This window comes from Dermacentor albipictus, chromosome 2, assembly GCF_038994185.2.
Source record: "Dermacentor albipictus isolate Rhodes 1998 colony chromosome 2, USDA_Dalb.pri_finalv2, whole genome shotgun sequence".
Lineage (NCBI taxonomy): Eukaryota > Metazoa > Arthropoda > Arachnida > Ixodida > Ixodidae > Dermacentor > Dermacentor albipictus.
The window spans coordinates 61,348,051-61,364,098 of NC_091822.1; the positions used below are offsets into that span (position 1 = coordinate 61,348,051).

The following is a 16,048-nucleotide window of genomic DNA, read 5'->3' on the forward strand; positions in this document are numbered from 1 at the left end:
CTGCAAGTGAATCGCAATGACACTCTTAACCGCAATATTTATGCTAGGCTCAGAAACAGGCTCATACCTGCCGGTGTTATTGATGTTTATTTATCTATTTATTTATTTATTTTCGATTTATTTAGACATACATTGCCTTGGATTAAGAGACCAAAGAAGATGGCTCTCTCTGTCTAGGGTCTCTCCATCCGTACATTGGTCAGTATAGAGCATCGCCACATTACGCATAAGGGAAGCTCTAGCCATCTTTGAAACGTCGGAGTACATGCTTCTGCTTATTGCGTTATTAAATATTTTTTTCCGTTATACGAACGTTATACGAACTCTTGAAGCGCGTTCGCTCCGCGGCAGGTGTCGAAACCGCCGTGAATTGTGATGTCACGGTGTCGACGCGTGCGCGTCAACAGTGCGACTGCATGGCGCACGGCGGTCCCGAGCGGGTTCCCTAGCTAGTGCCGCACTGAGCACAACTGCGTTCTTCGTCGCTGCTGCGAGTGCGCCCGACAATACTAAAGGTCAATTTCGACTACGCACGCAGGAGCGCACCTCACCAGAGACAAACACGTTGCCAGCACCTATTCCTGGAACCGTCGACGTTTCAACTGGCGACACAGTGGGTGAGAGATTGATGGCTCGAGGCAGATGCCGCTAGCTTCTATCGTGTCCACACACCACGAAGTCGCAAGGAACGGATTCCATGCGCTGTAAACAAGAGGCCCCGCTCACTGTACACAAGCACAACAAGCAAAAAAAAGAAAGCAATTGCGAAGCAAAACAAAAACCAACACAACATTGATGAACCTAGAATGAAACAAGAAAATTTCGAGGGAAAAGCCACTTCTTTACAGCTTGTTTACCCTCTAGAAAGAACACGATGACAACTAGCAAATATAACAGAAAGCATCTGTCATGCATCTTATTTTACAGCTGCGTTAAGGTTTATCTTATTTTATGTTGCTTCATTTTTTTAAACAGTTTCAATTATCTGCTGTTGGATGTACATTCACTCGCTGCGCTTGTAATCACCGGTCAATTTAAAGGAGTACTGCCACCGTATCTGAGATTTTATCTTTATTTATATCATGTTATTATAAGTCTAAACGCTATAAACTTTCAGAAAGGTGTCATCAACTGCCAGAGCGCACTAAATAATTTTGTATAATACATGTTTGTACGCATCAGTTTCCGTTTCAGAACTCAAGAGGTGGGTAGGTCATGACGTCACAGTTCCGTTCGTGTGATCGCTGCGGCTGCCGCGTGCGAGCGCAAGCAGAAGAGGCGTGCGCAGCAACGTTGTTTACTCTTTTTATAAGCGACACCACCAAACTTAGCACTATTGCTACGTGACGTCTGGAATTTTCTCCTGTGTCAGGGCGTCACCCAAATGTCGCTGATGCCACCTCTGCCCTTTCGAGAAGACTGTATTCTCGAAATAAAAAAAAAATAATAATCTCATAACTGTTCTCTATTGCCATACTTCATAAGTACGAGAAGCACTGTCGTGCAGTTTCTGAAACACAAAAGAAAAATGCCTCAGTACTTTGATGAAAATTGACGAAGAAATTATAAGTCACACCGTAGAATTCTGTGCGTTTGCCTTCACCATTCTGTGGAACTTCACGGCAGTGCACAAGCATGGACGCAATTTTTAGAACATTATATTTCGATATATCGGCCAGGTATCGACAACTTTCAACTGGCCCGCCGTAGTTGCTTAGTGGCTATGGTGTTGAACTGCTAAGCACGAAGTTGCGGGATTTCACCCCGGCCACGGCGGCCATATTTTGATGGGGGCGAAAGCATCCGTACACTTAGATTTAGGTACATGTTAAATATCCCGAGGTAGCTCAAATTTCCGCAGTCCCTCACTACGGCGTGCCTCATAATCAGATCGTTGTTTTGGCACGTAAAACCCGATAATTTTACAAGTTTAAACTGACTGCGGCAAGAAGGCAGTCTCTTCTAACATGTGCATTTATGCTACTTAGTCAAAATAACGGTGGTGCGTTAAAGCAGTGTTTTGATCAGTAATGGGCGGTGAAGTCACACGACAGGGCCAAATCGTTTTACACCCTTCAGGCAGAGTGAACATTGGCTTGAAGAAGCGCCAAATTTAAGCTGTAAAGCAAGTTAATATAGGTGGAGTTGGAACGGCAATTGCAGAGCAAGTGTTATTCAGACAGCCTGCACGCGCATGTTTTTCGGAGGCAGCACGGAGTGGGGGGGAGTGTATATGCGTGTGCACGTCTTGAGCGTGCGTACGTACTTGCATTTGGGTGTGTGCGTGCGCCAGCATACGCACGTTCGTGTTTGCGTAAATGTCCGTGTGTGTACGTGCATATGTTTTTGTCGTGTGTGCGTGCGTGGGCGCGAGTGACTGAGTATGTAGACGGGCAATGGGAGTTCCAACGGCGGCTTCAAACAAGAAAGTCACTAATGAGGCAGAGTCTCTCCCACTCCGCCTCTTGGCATCTCAGGCCTTGCTGACGCAGCTATTAAGGCTGGGCGAGTCACGCGCTGGCACGGCGCTTCTCCGACGGCTAAGAGCAAGAACTCGCTCACATTTTCATGCGGCGCTGAACACCTTCCGATTTTTAGGACTGCAATGGCCTCAACAAAGCCGCCTTGACCCGCCATGGTCTTTTCCGGACGTTACCTGCAGCCTTAATGTACCCCACCTACCGACGAAACGCACCATTTCAACTGCCGAAGCCAAGTTTCTTGTGCTGAACCACTTGAGCACTGTGTTTCAAAGCCACCTACAAGTATACACAGACGGTTCGGTGTGCGCACAAACAGATAGCTGTGCAGCGGCATTCTGCATACCATCCCTTGATGTGTCATGGTCTGGCCGACTGGATCGCGTGGTTTCCTCTACAACTGTAGAAAGCGCCGCAATCACCGCGGCTTTGCGGAAACTACGGGCCTTCTCTGCACGTGATGTCGTGGTGCTGACGGATTCCAAGTCAGCATTACAGAGATTACATCGGGGCCTACCTCTAGAGAAATTTACAAGGCAGTCTCTGGCACTGATTGACGACCTAACGAGCAAAGGATTTAGCATAAGGTTTCAGTGGATTCCATCACACGTAGGAATTGATGGAAACGAGGAAGCTGACGCCCTTGCACGCCTAGCGCTTACATGTGTCCCAAAAGTGAAAGCTCCAAAACCTTTTCAAAACTCTAAGGGTGCAATCCGCCTTCACTTTAGAGAGATGCACAAGAATCCACACGAACCCTGTGTGACTCATGGATTTACACGCGAACAAGCGACGCTTTTATACCGCATCAGGACCGACTCCGCGTACACCCCAGCTTGGTTATTCAAGACTGGGCTTCGCGCTTCCCCACTCTGTGCTTTCTGTGGTGACATTGGCGACATCGAACATTTCATTTGGCTATGCCCGCAGTTCGACACAGAAAGAACAGCGATGGTCGACAAGCTACAAAAAAGCGGTCTCACGCACAGGACCTTTGAGGACGTTGTTTTCCCCGGAGGGCCCGCGGCGTGCAGGAAGAGAGCGCAACGACTGCTGATAGCCTTCCTGCGAGACACGGGGCTCATCGACAGCTGGTGACACACCCCTGATCTCAACTCGAAGGAGGATCAGGCGGAACAATTGCCGGCTATGTATGCCAGGCTAACCCCGCCTGCTTCAACATCACCACCACCACCACCACCACCACCAGTATGTAGACGAACATGTGTCGTATCTTTCTCTCTCTTTCTCTCTCTCTCTCTGTGCGTGTGCGCGAGGAATCGTGCTGCATTTACAGCGTTATCTCTTTATGAAAGAGGAACCAACGCAAAAAGATATGATTGATCCTTCTTTCATGGGAATCGGTAGAACGCGAAAGTGAAACGTGTCTTCACAGAAGCTTCGGCATGTTTGCTTCGTGAACTCACGGTCCGCTGCAGCGAAAGGCGCACGATTTGCGGGTCGATGGCCGCGCTGCAACTTTGCTATGCGCGCGGCGTCCCGTTGGCGAGCGGCGTCCTGCTGCGGAGTCGCTTCGGCGAAGGTACAAGCATTTTGGTGTGGCTCGTGTTTATCGGGCAGCCAGTTGTGACGCGCTCAGCTTCAGGACTGCGAGTGGCAGAGTTCGCAGCGCGCACCACAAACGCGCGAAGGCGTTCTGCTTCGCACTGGACTCTCTCTCGCCGGACCGAAGAGAGATTCGTCCATCGACGTCGTTGCCTTTTTGCGCGGCTTAGCGCAGCAGCTTCCTTAGTCGGTGCCACCAAAAGCGAAGCAGTAGGCTGCGTCTAAGCACTGCTCATAAATGTTGAAGCTGCACTTCGTAGGCAACGAGGCGTTGTAAGCTAATCGGACGCGAAAGGCAAACCATGTGCGGAAACTGCGTAGTCACCTCAGCAGAAGGTCTACACCGCCTACGCCAGGCTACACTGCATGCGTCGGAGCCTCCTCTGCGCTGAGACAGCCGAAGCGCTCGCTGTCGGCGCTCGTTGATGTCACGATGCACTACTTCTATTCACGGCTCATAGATGGCGGCGCCTTCCCTGTCAAAAGAGAGCATATTCTAAGCGGAGTGCAGACATCACATCCCTTACAAGAAGTTGATGGTGTGCGCCGACTTAAAAATATTGCGTGTTAGAAAAAAAGCACTCGAGATGTCAAGATTGCCGCCTCAAATTTCGTCAATATGGCACCGTCATCATGGGCACAGCTCCGTGAGGAGATGCCCAGCTGTTCACCTTCGTTAGCGTCCTTTCCTCAGCGGCAGCGCATTGTATTGATACCAGCGACGCGCTAAATCTACACCATCATTGCGTCATGCATCGCTTCGGCGGCCCAGCAAACTTTCGGCGGCACGCGTTCGATGATATATTGACATTAAAGCTTTAAACTGCTTGCCTTAGAAAAATCTACGTGAATAGAAATCGAAAGTGGACTCGCCAAAGGAACATGCTCACGAAGCAATGTCACATTGATCAGAATATTGCAAAAGGCTAGATGAGGCCAGCTCGATCTTGCAGGCGTGCTTGGTCTCCGTCAGTTACACTCTAAAAATTTTCACACCCTTATGGGTGTAATGCGGGTGTATTCATCTTTTCACCCTTGTAAACACCCTTGAAACACCCTTTTTAAACGAAAAAGGGTGTTCAACAAGAAAACACCCTTGGAACACCCCAGTCTTTCTAATTTACACCCTAATTATAAGGGAGTAAGTGAACAAGCTTACAGTATATGATGAATGAACATTGCCAGTTAAGGCGTTGATATTGGCTGTACATGAAACGCGCGCTACCTGCGCTTGAATCAGGTAGCTGGAATGATTAGATCGGGGCACCTAGGTAGCAGCGCACTGGCTCCGAACAGTGGTCAAAAATGAAGTTTCCCACGAATGTTGATATTGAACGGATGACACTAACGCGCAGACTTTGCATAGCCAGAAATCTGCAAAAGGCTTCATATGATCAATAGCAAAATATTTACAATGCTATCACTGAATACTTAAAGGTGTGCAAACAGTTGGACTGGGAATGGTTAGGAGTGAGGGCTAACGGTAAATAGCTCACCAACTTACGGTTCGTAGATGACATTGGCATACTCAGCAACACTGCAGACTATTTGCAACAAACGTTTGAGGAACATGTCGAAGAAAGTGTAAGTCTGACTGAGAGTTAGTATGCAGAAGAGAAAAGTAATGTTCCGCAGCGTGGCGAGAGAACGAATGTCATGGTCGGCAGTCAGCCTCTAGAACCTGCGCAGAAATACGTTTATTGAGCTTAATTACTCGCAGGGGCCTCTGCGAAATTAAGGCCTCAAGGAAGGCCTCAAGGAAATTAACAAAAATAAAACATTAGCTGGAGAGCTTACGGCAGGCATTACTAAATCATGACCAGGGAGCTTACTGCTAACCATTGCTTTCTACCGTTACTAACGTATGGGGCCGAAACTTCGAAGTTACCAAAGAAGCTTGGGAAGACGTTGAGGACCGTGCAACGAACGATGGAATGAAAATTATTAGGCATGATGATAATAGACTGGAAGACAGCGATGTGGATTAGAGAGCGAACGGGAATAGCTGATATACTGGTTGACATTATGAGGAAGAAGTCGTGCTGGGCAGACATTGCAATGCGTAAGGGAGAGAACTGCTGGTCTATTGGAGTTGCAAAATGGGTGCTAAGGAAAGGAAAGCACAGTCGAGGACGGCAGAGAATAATGTGGACGTGATGGAATCGGGAAACTTGAAAACACGTGGAACCAGTTAGCACAAGACAGGGGTATTGGAGATCGCTGGAGAAGCTTTCGTCCTGCGATGGACGTCAAAATAAGCTGATGATGATGATGATATGACGACATCCATGCTAGCTTCGCGGCATGTCTTTCATGTTATGTCATGCATGCGTGTCATGCACGTTCTGATAGCTCGATTTCCGTCGATTGCGGGGGGGGGGGGGGGGCGCTAGTAGCGGCGTAGCCAAGTGGGGCACACCGGGCACTTGTAACGCTCACTAAAAGTAAAATTTTTGCTGCTATGGCAATGGCCCCGCTCCTTCCCCCTCCACGGTCAATTGGGACCCCCCCCCCCCCTCACACGAAAAAATTTTCTGGTTACGCCACTGTGGGGAGGGGGGTGTAAGATTGCTCTAGACCCCTCCCCCTAACTTGTCAACGGAAACGGGGGACGGGAGGGCAGCCGCCGCCGGGCCGCAAACCTTAGGCAGCCCAATTAACGGCTGCATTTCCCTTTGGACGTGAATACTGCATTAATGCCATTACACTGTAGGATTCGTGGCGGTTCGAGGGCATGCGATAATAAAAAAAAACACATACAGCCATCAGAAAGTCTTAGCTTGAGCAGATCTTTGGGAGCTGGGCAAGACTCTCACAAAAGAAAAAAAGCTTGGCACCCCTCTTACAGGCATTGTCAACTCTGGGTCCCACCGCTGACTGTACATTTCCGGTAAAAAAAATCACCCATGAACTCCTCTTGGATTTGTCTAAGTGTGCGTAAGCATTGTGACTCTTCCTCATCTACACGCAGTCCATGTCGTTATCAATGTTATGAGACTTGATCCGACAAGTATAAGCGCCAGCGCTGCGGCGACACGGGCTGCTCTCGTCGGCAGCGCAAGCAAAGTACTGCAGGTGGCGGGGCCAGGCGCGCTGGTGACGTTCCGTTCGTTTTGAGCCGTTATCGCTCTTTAGCCCTCCTCATCCGCGACGAACCATTATCAACCGTTCTCCGGCGGCGGCTGCTTGTGGCACGGCCGCGCGAACCGCATCTTGAAAGCGAACTGCATTGTGGACAGAGTGTGCCCACTGCTGAAAACTTCACGCGCTGTGTTCTCACCGTTTACTTCGCTTTGAAAACAGACGCGCGCACACCTATCTTGAAAGTGATCTGCGAAAAGCGCATAGTGCGGCATAAGCTGAAAGCTTCGTGAGCGCATTGTCCTCGCCGCTTCGGTCGCGTTGAAGCCTTGAAGCGAGAGCTAGCACGAAGGTGAATTCACTCGCTGCTGCGGGTTCTATATTGAAAGATATCGTGCGGTACGGACTGACGGACGGATGGTTTTTCTTGTTGGGGAAGTATAGAAATGCTTACGTTATAAAAAAAAATCGCAGGGTTCGCGAATTTCGCGATAAGAACCAACACCAATCTACTCCCCCACCCTCCGCTGAGCGATGCCGTCTTGATCGCCCCCTCCCAACCCCAGGAAAAGGGACACTACCTTTCTATCTCAGTTGAAGAAAGGATGATGAAGCGTTAACAATGACAATAACGGCATTTTCTAACGAGTTGTCTTATGGCCTTTGAGATTTGCGCGCGAAGCTGGCGCACGCGAACCTGAGAGGCCATAATTGGCCGCTTAATAGCATAAAAAGACAAAGATAATGCCAAACGACACAACTAAAAATTCAAACAAAGAACTGATCTTAGCTATACTGTTTGGGGAAAAGAAATAAAAAATTAGACAGCCGCAACACACGCCACTAAAGCCACCACCGCCGGCATAACGCGGAACCAACTGTTGGCAACATTCATTCGCGCGTCATTGCTTCGTCCGCGTCGTCTCCGCAACGAGAGCCGCCATCTTCTCGCGCCTAACGTTTTGTATGGTTCTGTTCTCTGCAATCCGCGCGCACAGCTCATCGGTGGCTGCACGTCTGCTGGGCGTCGCAATGCGGCCTGCGTCATTTTCTGGTGCTCGCGCAATCGGTGTGAAACATGTCGCACGTGAAATGTTTGATAGAAGTGCCTCACGTCCAAGTCAAGCCGCCGTACGGGTGTATGACTGTGCGCCCCGTTCTCGGAAGCGTCGACGGGTTTCCGGCATGCGGATTTCAGGTACGTGCAAATGCGTTTCGCCCTCCTATTGAGCTCCGGAGCAAAGCGTGCAATATTTCATGTGAAAGATGCAGTGCCCGTGATCATGGTGTGAATTTCGAGCGGCAAACGAGAACTTTGGCACTTAGAGCACACCGCGGCTGCTAAGTCAGCGTGGAAATTGTTTTACGTTACCGTAATATGTTGCTGTCAGTCTAATCTGCGGCTTGTGGATAGCTAGCCCATTGACGTTTGCTTGTGGCAGTGATAGGTGTATAAATGGAAGCGGTAATAATTTTCGAGAGCAGAGTTTTTTCGCTCGATGTTTGGTCGTGTTTATGGCGTTATGAAAGCTAGAAAACTAAATGGCTTGATCGTGCTTAGTTCCAACTCTAAGGGGCGTAACGTTGGCGCTGTATATGTTTGTTTTCGGTGTCACGAGTACCACTTTCATGCTTTTGTTGCATGAGAGTAGTAGCTGCGGCGTGCCGTCCCGGTAGAACACAATAAAAGCAATTTCTTCACTCATACGTATGCAATGTGAGGTAACAAAATTTCCAGCGTTTTATTCGGAGCGTAAATATCCAGTATAGTTTAGTAAGACACTCAAATTCTGTGTTAGCTTAGTAGGCGTGAAACAAGTGAAACTCGCATTCCTTTTTGAATTGTTCGCCCAAACTGCACCGCCCCAAGATGCGTCATCGGGTAATTGACAGTAGCTTCGCTACGTGAGTTGTTTTATGCGCCTATATTGCCCGGTTAAGTATCCTGTTCATTTATCCTGACGCTCATTCATCTTGATTTTAAGCGGTTACTATCCCCGAGTACCGGACGATGCCAAACTTGTGAGGTGTAGCAAACGCGGGAAATTCAAAGTGGCGTGGCTGCAAGGCCCTGTTTTTACGTTTCTTGCATTCAAAGCCAACAGACACAGTATCACTGATTTATTTTCCATTTCTGCTGTACTTGATCAATCTAATGTGACAACTGCATCTGCTCTTTAATGTTCTCCATTTACTGTGTATTCAGCTTGGCTGCCACCTTCTCTTCAGAGGATGCCGCTGTGATAGCTCTTTCGTATAGCACATGCCTCTAGGCCCTTGTGTTTCAAGGGCTCCCGCGAGGCAGCAGTGCTCCAAGTAATTTTACCATCCTATATATTTTCTATTTTGCATCATTCTTCCACAATGGATTTTAATGTTAATAGTATTTGTCATTAGTCATCACCATAATGTTATAGCACGTAGATTTTACGCACTTCACATCGACAATTTTTAGGCCAGTTTACAGCCAAGTCACATCTTCCATAATACATCGTCAACATTACCACTTGTCATGGCGCTCTTTGGCCAAACCTGGCCCTTGCGCCATAAAACACCACACATCATCATCATCAGCTTGGCTGCCAGAAAAATCTTGAATTTCTTTCAGTATCCAAGTGACGAAATATTTCACTGACGGCCGTGTGTGAAACACGCAAGATGACAAAACTGATAGCAAAATGATGAGATATTTCTTTTATAGCGTTTGGACTCTACTTTTGGTGAGGATGTCGATCGACCTTGGGCCTGGCGACAGCACACCCGACATCGCCAAAGTGCAGCCTATCAGTTGAGTGCCCCCGAATGGACCATCAACATTGGAAAATGAAGCAAAGCCAGGTAGGGGCAATTTTTACTTTGGAACAGAATACTGACAGCTGCCTCTTTTTTAAGAACTAAATAACATATTTACAAACCAATCCTTTCTCTTTGTGCAGCCTACATAGAATTGTTTTTTGCTTGTTATACAGACCTTCAGAAAGCAGTTCTGAACCCTTTTTGCATGCACAAATAAATAAAGAGGAGTGCACTTTCTGAAGAAATTGATGCACTGAAATGTGCGTTCGACACACAGTGAGATGCAAAATAACCAACAACTTTAAAGCGGTAAAAAAAATTTGAAACATGTTCTAACATCATAGCCCGCCTTGGCATACGGATCTAAATATAACAGCAACGGAGGTGCATGCAGAGCAGTGTTTGCAAATGTTTGCAAGATATGTACATTGTCTAAGAAATTGTTTTTATTTACTTGGAGCTTCTTGGTGCCATGGCAGTGCAGTAAAAGCTCAAAATGATGCCCCTGCTCCTAATAAAGCACTTCTAGATTTTAAAATTAAATTATGGGCTTTTACATCCCAAAACCTAAAGTTTTGGTAACCTGGCTTCTTTAATGTACACCTGAATCTAAGTGCATAAGCGGTATTGCATTTTACCCTCATTGGAGGGCAGCTGCCATGGCCTAGATTGAAGCTGGGACCAGCATGACTGAGCAGCATGGCATCATAGTAAGTGGGCTATTACACCAGGTCAAAATGAGAAATACTGCTTAGAACTACCAACTTCTTGGCTCACAAGCACTTTGCACTAAGGTAAAGGAGTATGTAGTACTGTCAGTGGCCGTTTATGTACCAATTTCTTTTTAACCTGACTCCATTATTAAAGTGCGAAGCTTCAATTAGTCAAAACCAGCCTAAATTACAGAACCAGCTCAAAACACGCACCATGTATAGCTGGATTTGGACATGAAAATGGAGTCAATTCATGTCGCCGAAAATGGCGGTGGCAGTCACACTATTTCATGCATTTTGCCTAAAACATAGTCAATAATAATTAATCAATTTCTAAAATATTCTTTTCAAAAAGTTTTTTTCAAGCATGAAAGGAGGAGCCAAATGGTGTTCAGGTGCACGAGCAGTTAGTTGCACGGCACTTCTTGCATGTGTTCACTGGTTTCTTTATAGCTTCAAAGAAAAATTTGTTGCACCTATTGAGCAGTAGAAAGCTGGATTGGGAATTTTTCAGGATGCTCTACAATTTTCGCACTGACACTTTTGCTTTGAATATAATATTTGAGCAGTTAAGTAATCGTTACTAACTAATTAACTAATTAGAAGAAATGTAAGAATTGGTTTCACTTCCTCAAAACGATGGCAAACGACATTGCCTTGGTGCTGTCCAGCTACGTGGCACTTGTACATATTTAAAGCTTGCACATGTCATACAGACCACCTGGTAATTACAAGGCATATATAGAAGTGGCTAAGTTGTGTGAGCCAGCCATATGTAGCAAATCATGAGAAACAGCCATGTTTCTTGCACTTAAGGGCATGATAAGATTTACATGCTCGACACCTTGCATCAGTGTGTTCTAGGCCTGTTCGTAGTTTAGCTGCTACATAAACAATATTTCTCCCCATGTAAGCTCATATGCATCTTTCAAGTATATTGCCCCGTGTGTCCAAAATAAACCATCCTCGCGCTTCCTTCATTATGTATACATCTGTTGCTGTGCTAAATTTTTAAGATGCAACTGCACAAATTTTCATCTAGTTTACATATTTCCTCGTTGTTTGGTGGCTTTATTTCTGAACAAGTTGTTTTCGTTAAACCCTGTTGCACACAGCAGTACACAGCATTTCTGCCTAGAGTGGGAATTGCTTTTTTTTTTCAGATTGACATAAATACACCTTGCCTGGGCAATGTAAGGCATTCTACATAACACGGCCCTGCAATAATGTTTCATATTGCATTCCAGCATCATACAGAACTGTTTACTTACCAGATTAGAATATGTATAAGTGTTGGAAGTAACGGAACTGGAAGCCAGCAGATAATGAGGCCAAGGAAAGCATAGAGGAACATGTTTTAAGTTGATTATATGAAGTATAGAAATGATGAATTCTAGGTAAGTGAAAGTGGATTAAAAGATATCCACCTCTTGGTGGGGAACGGACCCATAACCTTCACATTACGCATGTGATATACTAACCACTGTGGTACTACAGCCGTGTTCGAGGGTCGACAATCTGAGGGGCCATTGTGGACGGTTGAATGCTGCCTCGGTGGCACAGTGGTTAGTGCATCGCATGCCTAATGCAAAGGCTGTAGGTTCGTTCTCCCCCCATGCCTGTTTTTTTACCATTTTCATTTCCTTTTATCATTTCTACATTTAAATAGAAAATTACAAATAAGTTTCCACGTGCCTTCCCTGGCATCTTCCAGCTGTGATTCAGAAAAATTTTGACCCTCAGTATCCGTTCTTCTCGTTTGGAAGAACAGGAGCTTCATTTTAAAAATAATGAATTCACCTTGTTCAGCATCTCAATGTGGTCTCAAATCTTATCACAGCATGTGTATTACTAAGTGAAGTTTTTGTTAAGATGATATAGCATGGGACCTAATTAGTAGCCTTTGTGTACAGATATATGACTAGTCTAATAAATAGGAGGATTTTAAGAAGCACTTCTAACATGGTCTGAGCATGTGTTTAAAAAAACTAATCTAGCATGATTTCAGGCATAGCTGTTGCCCCTGAAAAATATTTGGATCATCTGCATTGGCATTATTTTTAGAGAGCACCAATACTGCTTTGATAGAAGTAGCCTGGTGGAACATGAAGCATCGCTTCTTGCTTAGTCAAGGAAATATTATCTGCATATCTGACGTGCATGTGTCATATGCTCGAATGCTGTTTAAAGGCTGCTAATAAGAAAATTACTTCACTTGCCTTCCAGAGATTGCTTCAGTAGTCTATGCTACTTGATCATAAACAATTTACCAGAGTGAACTTTCATCACAGTTGGCTTTGCAATGTTTATGCAAAATACAATTGCCTACTAGACATGTGACTGCGCTAAAACTTGGAATTAATGACCAGTAAGATTTATGGGACCAGCAAAACTTAGTTTATTACTCCAGAACAAAATGCGAGGCACTTCGGTTATTTCTGCCATAGTTTCTTACAGTAATTACTAGAGGGAACTCTGGCGCCGCAGTCGTACCACCATGGGAATGATGGGAAGCACATGGATTTGTCTGATATTCGTGCTTGTGAATTCAGACGTTCTTGTGGCTTCGTATATTATACGCTACATAAATCTTATTGTCGTAAATTTCAGCGCAGTCTATACTCTTCGAAGTGCAGAAGACGGCGCCAACACGCACAATTGCTATTAATTGCAACGAATGAGCTTGTCCAGGTAGCCAAATCGAAGGGCACCAAGCGTCTCAAGGCACTAGTATGCCCGCGATAAATTCATCAGGGCGTTGCACTCGCTTGTCGTTACATGCCTCCGTCGCTTAATGGTTTCAATATCAGACTTCTGTTCTAGAGTTCCTGTGTTTGAATCCTGTCGTCGGACGATTTTAATGTTTATTTATTTATTACAGAGTATATTGTTGAAAATGACTAGAATACAAAGTCACAAAGCCGTTTGAAGACAAACAGACGAAGTTTAGGCAAATCCGTGTACTTCCCATAATTTCCATGCTGGTACAGCCGTTCTTGTTTGATCTCCTGTGGACACTAACGTCAGAGTTCCCTCTAGTAATTATTGTATGAAACTCTGATTTCTGCGCCTCGCTCGTGCAGAAGCGGCACCACACCTGCTGCGTAAACATGCACTGCCTTTCGGCCGAGTGCAGGGAATGCTGTGAACTCGCCATGTACATAGCCTGCACTAAGTAAAACAAATCACAACGTGCAGTTGCTACCACGTTGAACTGGTGGAATGAGTAGTGAAATGCAGTACCTCCTGAACTAGTTCAGAAAGTGCAGGTTAATCAAGTGGAGATTATATAGCAACAGAAGTTGAGTAATTCTGCATTACATTCACGAAATGTACTTCATGATACTTTTCCATTTATTTCCTCAGTTATTAAGAATCGCTTTTGCATTGTTGGACAAAACTACAGGATGCCAACATATTTTCCAGCATTCACTGGTAGCAAACATGTCAAAACATGTTCTAGTGTCTGGATTGCCGCTTTAGCTGTTAACCCCCAAGTTAATTCCGGAAAATGTACCAAATGTTTTACGTACTCAATTTTCGGTGTCATTCTCTTTCTAAAAATATATTACTTCATTGGTCTCTGGTTAGAAATAACACAAAAATAAGAGCTGCGCTTGAGGGCAGCTTTCCCTCAATGCCGACTGTAACTCATCTTTGACAACAAGAGCAGCATAACGTCGGGCAGAAAGAGTGCAACTAGTCATTGGCGATATTGGTGCTACCTCCAGTCACTAGTACAGCTTGTGATCAATGGTTAAAGGTTGGGACTTTGTTGCTGCCCAATTTTAATTCTGCAGCTGTGACACTTGGGTGTAGCGTGTGTACGTACGTGTGCATGCATTAAAATGACTTCACGCTAGAGCAAAGCAACTAGTGCAGAGAGGCATTAGTCATCTTTATATATTTGCTTTGTAAAAATGCACTGACTTTATCTTTTGCAATATAGACTTGGCGCTCATTGGCCAAAGATGCCCTTGTGCTACTAAAACCTACCAATTAATTCGCTTTTTGCAGTAGCAGGTGCTTATTCCTTTTTCAGGATCGGTCTGGGAGTTCTAATTTGTTTTTCTTGAACTGTGCAATTCCCACTCACAGGACTGCATGTCATCTAAGGTGTTCCTTTTTCAATCAAGAATGTTGAGGTTGTGTTTGTGAAACTCGATTTCTTGCCTCAAACGAGCTTGTACAAACTGACCAAGCTGATAATTCTACCTGCTTATATAATAAATGTGTTGCGGTTATGAACCCTCATAATGAATGACACACTGTATAAAAATGTTATCTAATAAAACAATTTAATGAAAATTTTCATGTTTTTCGCGTTCGTGTTCACTTCTCTACTCTCGTGTCCTGTCTGCATGCCTCACCTCTTTTTTTGCATATTAAATATCGTATAAACTTAACCATGCTTTTTTACCACAATGCAGGGGGAAAAGGTTCCGGTAACACTGCATTCAGTATGGTGGCCCAGACGTGTATGCAAGCAACCTCCTTCATGTGGACCAAGAACTACTCTGCAGTGTCTCACAGACTTCCATGCGAAGCCCTCAACACTCTCGTCTCAGTGGAATGGCTGCTCATCTATCTGCGTGTCCATCACCAAGATGGCCAGTTGTAAAGCTCCTGTACCCGTTTAAGACAGCTTAATGATTTTTTTATTTAGTTTTCATGGTTGGCCGTAGAATCTTAACATTTTTGATGTTTCTAACGTTTTTACCTGGCCCAAAGTGGTGCAATAACTTTAAACCAGTGTAATGTATTTAAGTGATGCTCACTCTAATGCCTATCTGGTTTTGTTTGTGTTTAAGAAATTTGAATGTCTGATGAGGTAACAGCATTTAAACTTGTCATCGTGGCTCTTTTCAGTGAGCTGCTAGGAAATAAGATGCAAAACTTATCACACGCCAGTTGTAGCATTTTTGTTTTCAAGACTAAAGTATACATGTTTCAAAAGATGGAAAGTGGGGAAAAAAGCCTCAAGAACATAATCATCCTAGGATTGTCATGTCCTTACAACTCTGCAATGACTAATGCCTGATACATCTTGGGAGCACATTGGTCGCAATGCCTACAGGTATACTTGATAAGAGAATAGCTTGCACTCAGATTTGCCACGCAGTTGATGGCTGATAGCTTTTGTTTGTCGTCTTCATGTTACTACTATGTATTCAATATTCATTTACCTGTCCTGCGGTTTTTTGCAGTCACACACACACATTATATATATATATATATATATATATATATATATATATTCTTCGTTTCAATAAAAATTTAGTTGAGAGTTAGCGCTCATCCTGTCTGCTTCTAGTCTGTGTCCGTGTCACTTCGCGCTACAATCCAAGATCAGGTTACTGTACCAACTTGCCCAACTTTTTATCCTTGTGTTAAAGACACACTCAGACTTGT

General features: G+C 45.0%; 1 long non-coding RNA gene across 1 annotated transcript; it reads left to right on the forward strand.

Annotated features, from left to right (window-relative positions):
* The first annotated feature begins 8,214 nt into the window (after nucleotides 1-8,214).
* On the forward strand, nucleotides 8,215-15,805 carry LOC135908994 (uncharacterized). The gene is made up of 3 exons (XR_010566525.2): nucleotides 8,215-8,325; nucleotides 9,829-9,965; nucleotides 15,067-15,805. It is a non-coding gene; the product is annotated as an uncharacterized lncRNA (long non-coding RNA).
* Nucleotides 15,806-16,048: the final 243 nt, after the last annotated feature.